Source organism: Alexandromys fortis, unplaced genomic scaffold, assembly GCF_014885135.2.
Source record: "Alexandromys fortis isolate MF-2015 unplaced genomic scaffold, M_Fortis_MF-2015_v1.1 scaffold_1149, whole genome shotgun sequence".
NCBI lineage: Eukaryota > Metazoa > Chordata > Mammalia > Rodentia > Cricetidae > Alexandromys > Alexandromys fortis.
Genome location: NW_026069013.1, coordinates 1 through 11,320, shown reverse-complemented (window position 1 = coordinate 11,320; position 11,320 = coordinate 1). Strand labels below are relative to the sequence as shown.

The 11,320-nt window shown below is 45.3% G+C and overlaps 1 long non-coding RNA gene across 1 annotated transcript; it reads right to left on the bottom strand.

The window, feature by feature from the left end:
• Positions 1 to 6: 6 nt before the first annotated feature.
• Positions 7 to 11,313, bottom strand: LOC126496096 (uncharacterized). Its single transcript, XR_007590285.1, has 3 exons — positions 2,830 to 11,313; positions 1,113 to 1,151; positions 7 to 988 (listed from the first exon to the last, which is right to left on the bottom strand). It is a non-coding gene; the product is annotated as an uncharacterized lncRNA (long non-coding RNA).
• Between the last annotated feature and the right edge of the window lie 7 nt (positions 11,314 to 11,320).

The following is an 11,320-nucleotide window of genomic DNA, read 5'->3' as shown; positions in this document are numbered from 1 at the left end:
GAATCCTGAAGAATGGTGTTTGGGTTACCTTGGTTACCTTGAGGGCAGATATGATTTAGGGCCATGAGAAAGCACAGTTAGTTAATGGTGTGAGATGAATTTCAAAGAAAAGCTCTGCCCACCTGGCCCTGACCACAAGACTTGCTGAGAATAATCAATTGTCTGTAATCATTTTTCTATGGAAACTTTTATGTCTGCCAACTTCCTTCTGTAATCTCCTAAAAGTGATGCTTGAATTTTAGTAAAGTTGCAGCAGATTCAAATCTCATTAGAATCCTGGGTTCTCCTAAACCTTCACCCCTGTTCTCCTTCGGTCTTCGATCTCCAAGAGAGTCAGTCCGCGGCATGTGCAGGCAGACATGGTGCTGGCAAAGTTGTTGAGAGTCCTACATCTTGCGGGGAAACGGGAAGTCAATTGAGACACTGGGAGTATCCTGAGCATAGGAAACCTCAAAGACCATCCCCACAGTGACACACTTCCTCTAACAAGGTCATACTCATTCCAACAAAGCCATACCTCCTAATAGTGCCACTCTCTATGAGATTAAGGAGGCCAATTACATTCAAACTACCACATCCCATTCCCTGGCCCCCATAACTGTGTAACAATATCATAAGGCAAAATGCATGTAGTCCAACTTCAAAAGTCCTCTTAGTCCATCACAATCTCAACAATGCTTTAAAGTCCAAAGTTCAAAGTGTCTTCTGAGATTCATGCACTCTCTTAACTGTAATCACGTGTAAAAATGAAAATCAAAAAGCAGATCACATACTTCCAACATATAATGACACAGGATATACATTACCATTCCAAAACTCAGGACGGGAACAAAGCGAGAAAACACTGGACCAAAGCAAGACCAGAAACCAGCCGGGCAAACTCCAAACTGCATCTCCATGTCTGATGTCGAAATGCTCTTCACGTCTCCAACTCTGCTCAGCTCTGTTGACTACAACACTCTTCTTTCTCGTGGGCTGAGTATACTCCCTGTTAGTATCTTTTCTTCAGTAACCTTTGAGGGGCTGGACCGGGTGAGGGCTGGCCTCTCTCTCTCTCTCTCTCTCTCTCTCTCTCTCTCTCTCTCTCTCTCTCTCGTTCCTGCATTACTCACCTGAGGTTGGACTTCTCGTTCCTATTCCATGAGTTTGTCCTTTATAATAAAGAAATATAATTGAAATCTTTTGGAGTTAGCTTGGGGTTCTTTGACTTGTGCCCTCACCCCCTTTCCGGTAATATCTGGTGCTCACAACTTAAGTTGTGGGGACCAGTACACCCCATTTTGGGGCCCCCCATGGAAGCCGCATGATGCATTTGGCACTGACTCTCCCTGCCCGCAGCTCCAGCCAGCAGCTTGTGATCCATAGCCGCAATGTGGCCCTCCACAGGCCACTGCCTCTCCAGCCAGGCATCCCCTACCTTTAAAATGGTTAACTGAGAAGCCAATATGGGTTAAACAGTGGCCTTTAACAAAAAAGAAACTGCGGGCTTTAGAACAGCTGGTACAGGAGCAACTAGATACTTAACATATTGGAGAATCTACCAGCCCTTGGAATTCTCCTGTATTTGTTGTTAAAAAGACATCTGGTAAGTGCAGAATGGTGACAGATCTTAAAGCTGTCAACAAGGTTATTCAACCTACGGGCCCTCTACAATCTGGAATTCCTGCCTTCTCTATTGCCTAAAGGATGGCCTCTTATAGTTCTTGATTTAAAGGACTGTTTCTTTACTATACCTTTACAATAAAAGGACAGAGAAAAATCTGCCTTCACAGTGCCTACTTATAATAATTCTCAGCCTACTAGGAGATACCGACAGATCCTCCTCTCACAGGGAATGCTCAACCACCCCACCCTGTGCCAATACTTTGTCAGTCAGCCATTGTAGTAGGAGGCTACTTGTTTGTAGCCTCAAACCCAGAGAACCACAAACCACAATCCCAGAGAACTTAGACAACAATGAGGACACTAAGAGAGACTTACATAGATCTAATCTACATGTGAAGTAGAAAGTAGAAAAATACAAGATCTCCTGAGTAAATTGGGAGCATGAGGACCTTGGGGGAGGGTTGAAGGGGAGAGGAAAGAGGCAGGGAGGGGAGCAGAGAAAAATGTAGAGCTCAATAAATATCAATAAAAACTGTATTTAAAAAAGGAATCCTATATCCCAGAGTCTTCGTGTTTGTTTCACCTCCAGGAGCAGAAGAATAAGGCAGAAGAGACTAGTGACTAGCTGCTGCTTTATTGATTGATTTGATGAGCTCTTGATGCACTGTTTAGACCACCTATTTGACAAGCATGACCTCACTTGCTTCTTGCAACAGAAATTCCTAGAAAAGCCAATGCCCTCAGAAGCTAGCCAGGCTTCAGTCTGCCAGTGACACTGCCTTTCTTCCACTCTCGTCCCCCTCAGAGAACCTGGACCAGCTCTTGGTTGGCTCAGCACTTTACACAAAGCCCCGACACCACAGGAGACCAGGTGGTAGAGTTTGGATCTTGAACTCCTGGTATCAGGATCGTAGTTACGAGCAAGTCCCAGTCTCAAGGCAGAAGACATCCAGGTCAAACACACATGCCTCCTAAGGTAAGCACTCAAGGGTCCCAGCCACTGAGCCCTTCTTATCTTTGCTTGTTGCCCTTGAAAAAGTCCTCACTGGACAATAGACAGCACTCTACTCTACAGGGAACTTGACTGGGGCAACTGGGTTGAGTCTAGTGTAAGGCCAGATTATAGAGACATTACCTTCTAGAAAGTTAAGTTGTACATTCTGATCAGAAGACCATCCACCCTTAAAACTCCACTTTCGAACAAAGCAACAGCATGAGCCTTACCATGTTAGTCAAAAACAAGCTCGGGTTACTGCTGAACCGCAAAGCTGCTGCTTGGCTGGGCTGAGTCTGAAGAAGTCGCAGTATGAAGGAGAAGGGCCTCTTTCTGTCTGTCCTGAAACAGGAAGATGAAACAGACCACCACCTACCTAGCCTCTTGCACACAAGCTACACATAACTTCTCTAGGGCTTAGAGTTCCATTGCATGTAGCACCCCATGAGCTCCAGCCCCCTGGGTACATTGTTTGGGACTCGGGCCACCAACATGAATCCTGAGCCTGAACTGAACACCTAAAATCAGGAGGAGCCTACCACAGAGCTTCTCAACAGAACAGTTACGGAAAAGTAGAATAAACCCTCTGACTGTGGACTGGAGTGCACAAGGTGAAATTCTGGTGAGTGGAAAGATGAGGTGGGAAAGAAAAGTGGCCTGGTCCTCCCAGTACAATATCAGAGGCCTGAATGGTACCCGACCACAAAAGGCAGACTGACAAAAGAAACACTTAGCACAGTTATTAATGTATACAGAGCCAGCCAGACACAAAAGCCAGAGAAAAGGTCAGTAGGTTGACTCCTACATAGTGTGTGTGTGTCTCTGTGTGTCTGTCTGTCTGTCTGTGTAAGGGACAGGGAGGACTTAAGAGGCATCATAAGGCAGTAGATGTTGTTTAGAAAAAGAAAAGAGCTGGGAAGCACACAGAAAGGCCTGGGGTGACGTTCCCCTGAGTTCTGGGCTGGCTGGTTGTTTTTCAGCCCTGTCCTTTCCTTTGGTTAGTAGGTTTTAAGACAGTTGCTTATCCTTTGGTAGGCAGAGGACTTCACTAAGAGCCCCTGTCTGCATTTTTTGTTATCATTGTTGTTTTTCTAGACACAGTTTCTTTGTGTGCAGCCCTGGTTGTACTGGAACTTGCTCTGTAGACCAGGCTGGCCTCAAACTCACAGAAATCCACCTGCCTTTGCCTTCCAAGTGCTGGAATTAAAGGCGTGCGCTGCCCGCCACCACCACCTGGCTCCTGTTTGCATTTTTAAGGAAGGAGGACCAGAGGAATCTCCAGACTGGGAAGACAGGGGGATGGCCGTAGAAACCAGGTTCTGAATTGTTCTCCAACTCAACCCATCAAAGTCCTACACTTAGTGTATGTTGTCTGAGCCACCAAATAGGAAAGACAAATAATAAGAAACAGAATGCAGAAAATTATATTAATGTCCATGCACAGTAGATGTGCCAAGATGCACAGAGAAGGATATCTGAAATCTTTAAGGAAAAATGAAATAATGGCACCCACATGCAGGAATCACCAAGAACAATGAATCAATTCCAAATGAGAAGTTTACACATATAATTCTAGGACTCAGGAGGCTCAGACAAGAGGAATTCAAAACCAGCCTCGGTTATACGGTGAGCTTCAGGCCACTCTAGACTGTCTGGTAAGCTACTGTCTCAAACCACCTAAACAAATAAACAAAATAAGGATACGGAAGACAGCTAGTAACCGGTTTTAAACAGGAAAAGCAGCCCAAGAAGTAGCTCCATGGGTCGTGTGGTTGGAAAAGATTATTCCAAGTGTCACACATGGAAACACAAACAAAATAAAAGTAACTCAGGCAATATTTACTTTGGCAAAAGTGTATACAACAGTCCAAGTGGGTGAGCATGCCAGGATGAGAAGTTCACTTAGTGTGTATTTTACTACATTGGTGGGAGATCAATAAAAGGTAGATTATTGAACCTACTTTAAACCAAAAAAGCAACTACTAGTTTTAAATCCTTTGCATTGCTATGGATTTTTGTATACTGATACAAATTCAAGGTGATTTTGGTGAGAACACACTGTACATATGCTTCTTCTCTTGTTCAAAGTATTGTACCTATACGGCTCAGCTAATAATGCAATATAAATTTCTAGTCTTTGAAAGTTATTATTGCAAACCATTTAGGATAATAAAGAGACACAGGGTTAGTTTCCAGTCGCCCAGTCTTGATAGAGGGTGTGGCTTGCAGTTTCTTTATTACTTCCTTATATAGTAAGTCTTGTTCCTTGTTGTGAATGAGGCCGCTGTTCTGCCCAGATTTTTCTGAATGTATACACCCCTCTCCAAAGGCATGGTATAGATGGTTTCTTCTTTTTCTTTTATGTCCATTTGAGCTTGGTGGAGAATAAGCAAACCACAGCTTGAGCAGACCAGTTTACTGTTTCACTTACATTTCTGTTCCTGGAATGAAGACTGTGAACAAAAGCAACTTGGGAGACAGGGTCTGTTTCATCTTATCATTGTAGTCCACTGTGAATGAAAGTCATGCAAGTCAAGGCAAGAGCAGGAGGTAGGAATTTAGAGGGCTGCAGCTTACTGGCTTGTTCCGTTTGTTTTCTTACTTGTCCCAGTGCCACCTAACCAGAGGTGGAACCACCCACAATTAGATGGGCACCGGCACATCAATCATTAACAACAAAAAACACCCTACAAGCTTACCTACAGACTAATTTTCTCTCTCTCTCTCTCTCTCTCTCTCTCTCTCTCTCTCTCTCTCTTTCTTTCTTTTTTTTCGAGACATGGTTTCTCTATAGCTTTGGAGCCTGTCCTGGACCTAGCTCTTGTAGACCAGGGTGGCCTCGAACTCACAGAGATCCGCCAGCCTCTGCCCCTCCCGAGTGCTGGGATTAAAGGCATGCATTGCCACCACAGCCCAGCCCTAGAGACTAATTAATGTTATGGAAACATTTTCTCAATTAAGTCTTGCTACTGATTGCCTACACTTAAGCCATCCAGCAGGTACAGGATCGCGGGGATTAGAAAAGAAGGTGGCTGGTTGTCTCTGGCTCTGTGGTCACAAGTTAAGACTCCAAAGACGGTTCCTTTGTTTATGCTTACAAACAGATGGAAGGGTTTCTTTCTCAAGTGAAGGTAGTTTTAGTATGGGTCTGAAAAAAGGCATTTCTTCAGCTTCAGGGCAAGTTTGACCTCATTAAGGCACGGTAAAAGGGGATTGGCTCTTCTAGTTGTTTGAGATCAAGGTCCTAGATTTTAAAGGCATAAGAGTCAATCCATAGTCTACAGTATCCAGTTAGTCCAAAATTTTTCTGAAGTCAGTTTTTGAAAAAATCTTTTAGATTTATTTTACTTTATGTGTATGAGTATTTTGCCTGCATGCATGTGATGGTGCCCAAAGAGGTCAGAAGAGGGCATTGGGTCCCCTGAAGCTAGACTTATGGAGGTGTTTATGAACCACCCACAATTAGATGGGCATCTTTCAGGTCAACAATACCACTGCATGTGTGACGAGAACCAACCCAGGTCCTCTGTAAGAGCCATACCGTGCTCTTAGTCTCTGAAATATCTCTCCCACCTAAGACACCATCCCCAACACTTTTTTTCTCTGTAGTAAGAAGTGACAAGGTCATTATTCCCTCTGTCCAGTCAGTGCCCAATCTTCATTTTCTCTTGCTAATTAAATGTTCTAAACATTAGACTTTATTTTCAATGAATTGTCATGTAACTTTCCTTTGAAGACTCTTAGGTCCTTTTGTCCCTGTGTTCATTACCCTTGGGATGTCAATGACAGCAAGAAGCCACCCACGTACTAAATTGGGTTCACTGGGAGGACATTCTGTACCTTCTCTGGTTTCATTGATTGCTGTTTAATTTCATCTGAGACAGGGTCTTCTCCGGTAGCCCTGGCTGGCCTAGAACTCACTATGTAGAGCAGAATGACCTTGAACTCACAGAGATCTGCCAAAGCGCTGTTGTTTTAAAGAGTTTTTCCAATATCTGTCCAAACAAAATCCATCCAACAAAGTATTGCTGTTTCCTCTCCATCTGAGGATCTTCCCACTCCAAGGAGAAGAGGGCCTCAGCCAAAGGAAAAGCCCCAGGGCATCTTTCAGGTCAACAATACCAAAGCAACTGCAATCATATGGAATCTTACCGAGGAGCACTTAGGGGCTGGCTGACATGGAGTGTTGGCTGGGCACTATCTTGGTTCACTACCCTAAGGTCTTTAAGAACCATCACACTTTCTCACTGGCAAAAATGGGGTGTTAGACGGAGACATACAGAGCGTGAGGAGTCCATCTCATGCCAAACCATTAATGATGAGTTTTAATCTCTAACTCCCTTTAAAACACATGGGATACCGCCCTCATCTTACCACGCCCCCTCGGGTTTCTAGAGTAATCTGGATCAGAAGGATCTCTGAATCCCCTTGATTCCCAGCTTGGCTTTGGACATCAGGAAAGATCATCTTTTTCTGCTTTCAGACTCAAAAGGCACCAATAGTCCCATGTGGTGGTCACAACTGATGCTCTAGCACTGGTCACAAACGGCGGGTGATGTCTCCCCTCCTGTCAGTACTGAGGAGTCTGGTAGATACAATTGTCCCTGATTCAGTTACCTGTGCCAGCTGGCCCGAAACTACAAGGAGCCCAGAAATCGGCATCAGGTCCTCCTCCACACTCAGTTCCTGGTCATTTCTGGCTCCCTATAACGCTACCCACCATTCTTGGAAGGCTACGTAGGATTCTCCAGACTGGATCTCCTTTGTCAGCACCGCTCATGAGTCAACAGTGTGTGGGCCTTGCCTTCAGCGACGGGAATGAATCTAAGCCAAACTACTGAGTCAAACTGACTGATTCGACCACAGTAGAAGGTGGTACAGAAACTCACTTGTTGGGGCTTCACCGTGCACAGACAACAGTGACAGAGCAGTGATAGATTTACTGAAGGTGGCAGGGAGGGGGCAAGGACAGAAGCAGAACGAGTATTAAAGGCACTGTCGCACGGTCACAGCACACAGACAAGGCTCAGGAGCTGAGAGGGGCAGGAATCTTTCCTAGCAGTAGGGGATGAGTTAGTGTGTGTGAGCATATCTAAGGGTTCAAGTTGATTTCCCTTAAGTAGTAAGTTTTACACAGCTGTTGTCTCTCTTGGGGTCTAAATATTTATATAAGACATCAAAAATATCCTTGGTTCAGGATTGCCAACTTGTTGGAAGTTCTGAGGACCTTTGCTCCTCAGAAGGGCTGCCTTTGTCTTGGAGGAGGGCTGCTCCCTGAAGGAGGCCACACCCTAGCTGCCCCGTGGGTCACTGCCACCCCCCTCTGCAGGAACCCTTAGACTGTGCTCTGTCTGCCTGGGATTAACGCAATCCAGAAAAACCTGAGGGTTTTGTTTTCTTCCTTTTTATTTTGTTCTAAATCAATCACCATGAAAAAATCAGGCTATAAACTCCACTTTTTTCTGTCATAACAAATTCTCCAAAGCAGAAACAGGACAGAGCAGCCTCTGTCAAACAGGGACATTAGGACTCCAGGCGACTCGGTAAGTAACATTTTTGGTGCCTAAATTGACGTTGTCGCTGAACTCTTTCCTGTGCCACAGACAACCTGATAGGCTAACAGGAAACTGAAGGGTCTCAGGTGCAGGCTCAGGTGCAACACCGTGCAGGACTGTTGGAATGAAAAGGTTCTTTAAAGAATTGTGCATGCCATGAACAGATGGACAAGTAGACAGCGGTGGTAGGCAGAGGACATTACGCCATGATCCTGCAGCCAAGCCCTCTGTTTCTCTAGCAGGTAGCAAGGAATTGGGTGGGGAACAGGATAAGTGGCCACCAACCGATGTAAACTCACTTCCCCAAGTAAGAAATCCTGGCACCTGGAAGTCTGTTTGCTTGGGCTTCCCAGACCAATAGGCCGCCCCTCAGTGTCTGTAGGGGAGGAGCTGCTGCTGGTATCGTGGTCTCAGCCCTAGTCTGAATTCTTCCATTACATGCCCAGCTTTTCCGTTTATATAAAGAAAACTAAGGATTTTATAGGAAAGAGAAGCAGCAGAGAAGGCCCCAGGGATAACGGGCATCATTGCAGAGACAGCAATGCCATCATTTCTACTGTGTAGTCAAAGACGTCCAATACAGTAGCAGGTTTGTTTCCAGCTCCCTGCTTACAGCCTACTTTTGGCTGCTATTCATGGTGTAAATGGATTGTCCATAGTGAATGTGACTCTGGTCAAGGTGGTTCAGGATCTTTTGAACACACACACTGACTACCCTGGAGCAAGAATTCCAGGTAGCAATTCTGAACAGCAGGTGTGTAATGATTTGGGTTCCTTGTGACTCCACCCAACATTCCAGAAGCCTGATTAGGACCTCCGAACTGGGCCCCTTTGTGAGCACCACTCTTTGGAAGTATATAGGCTTCTCTTTGGATTATGGCAATGAGTTTGGCCTCAGCTGTAGCTTCTGGGTCATGCTGGCTGGTCAGAACAGGGTGACACAGAAACTTGTGGTTCTTGTAACTTTGCCATGTGGAAAAGCTAAGATTCTGGTGATCTGTTCCTTAGGGCCCAGCCAGGGGTGTCCTGGGAAGAGTTAAAAGTACGAGAAGTTAAGATCGGAACACTGGGAACCTTTGTTCCAAATATACAACCGCCAGCAGTAATAAGCAGGAACGCTAGTTCTGAATGTCAGCTGAGGAGGCCTGAGGTCAGACGTCTGCCCTGGAACCCCCACATCCAGTCTCCTTTTCTGCCGCCTGGCTCTTCTTCCTGCAACCACAGAAGCCAAGAGTAGAAGGGTTTGAGGTCCAGCATGGCTATAACACAAGAAAGCCAACAGTGCTCAAGGAACAAGAGGAGGAGAGCATAGATCATGACAGGGTCCCTTCCAAGGTGGAGAAGACAGGCTCACTGCCCAAAGTCTACGTGGTGGCCGGAACCAAATGCTTAGCAGCAGACTCTGTCCAGTTCTGTAAGGAAGGGAAAGAGAGGGGAACAAAATGGGAAGGAAGTGAAGAGTGAACCAGTTCCTTTATCTGTCCTACCACCAGGGCCACAGGGCCCAGTTAGTCTCCAGTGACAGACCTGGTCCCTGACAGTCTTATATCCAAAGATTCGAGTGCTGTTCTTCTCTTCCTGTGGCCTTTTAATTTACCCTCAAGCTCCTTTTTCTTTTCTCTGTCTGGAGATGGTCTAACTTCAAAGCCCTGGCTGACCTGAAACTTGCTATGTAGAGTGAGTTGGCCTTAAATTCATAGAGATTCACCGGCCTCTGACTCCCAAATGCCAGGATTAAAGGCATGTGCCACCATGTCCCACCTCTTTTGTTGTTAAAAATATCCCTTTTTATGGAGGGCAGTGGGGTTCGTGCCATTCCTACTGAGGCACTATGGGCAGCTGATGGCCTCTGGGGTAGAGGCATTTTTTTTCTTTAGGGTTTGGCCCCTGGTAGGTGTACCAAGCTCAGTGTGTGATCTCATACCCAGGTTGTGTGAGCATCACAAATTGGACTGCATGAGTTAGCTTTTAAAGACACAAAATCGGGGGAGGTGGGGTGGACTGCCAGGCATTAGGGGCAGGAGTGGGGCTGAAAATGATTTCAACACATAAAATTGTCAAGGAATTAATAAAAGTATTTTAATTTAAAACTATCATAATAACAACTGGATGCGAAAAATTCAAATGTCAATCTAGACAGTGGCTTGCCAAGAATTTTTCTGTCTGAGATTAGAGATGCAGCTTGATTAGGTATAACATTTGTACAAGACCCTGCTCCATCCCCAGAACTGAGGGGGAAAGATTTTAGCGCTTGGCAGTTCCAAAGAGCTAGCGTGAGTTTTCCTTGGTACTCCGAGTAGTTGTTTGTTTTCCTTTTAAGTCTTTGGAAGGCAAACACAGTTGTTTCCCACCTGGTTCTTTACCTACTTGTTATTAGGATCTAGTTGAATCCGCTGTGTCTAGATTCAGGGCTGAGGACACCAACAGATCAGCACTGCCACCTGCTGGTCTGAGCTCTTAATTCCCACCCAGAGCAAGCAAGACTTGTGGGCCTCTTAATTTTAACCCCTCACTTCCCTGCATACTCAGTAATAGTCAAGTGAGTGATGCGCATGACGACCACTTTACATCTGTATTTCAGCATTCACACCTCACGTGCAGCCAGGCTAAGCACACAGTTCAACACTTTTTAGAATTTTGTTTAGTTTTTATGTTTATTTACTGGGGGAGGTGTGGGTGTGTGTGTGTGTGTGTGTGTAAAGGTCAGGTGGGTTGGAACGGACTGTTCTTTTTTTTTGTTTTTGTTTTTGTTTTCACTGTGTGGGTCCAGGGGGAAGGGTGTGTGTGTGTGTGTGTGTGTGTGTGTGTGTGTATGTGAAGGTCAGAGGGTTGGAATGGACTCTTTTGTTGTTCTCACTGTGTGGGTCCAGGGAGTCATCAGCCTTGGTGAGCAGAGTCGTTGCCCACTGAGCCGACAGTTTTTTGGCAGCACATGAAGGTTCCTGTTTCCCCATGCCCTCACCAGCTCTTACTATCTGACTTTTGGACTTCTAGCTACTCCAGTTGTGTAAAACACTGTGTTAGGGATTTTTTTTTTCCTTCCACGTAATATCTTGGTGCCTTGTTCATTTCCATATTGTTGCCATTATTTATTTATTTTTTATCTTTTATTTATTTATTTATTGAAGATTTCTGTCTCTTCCCCGCCACTGCCTCCCATTCCCCC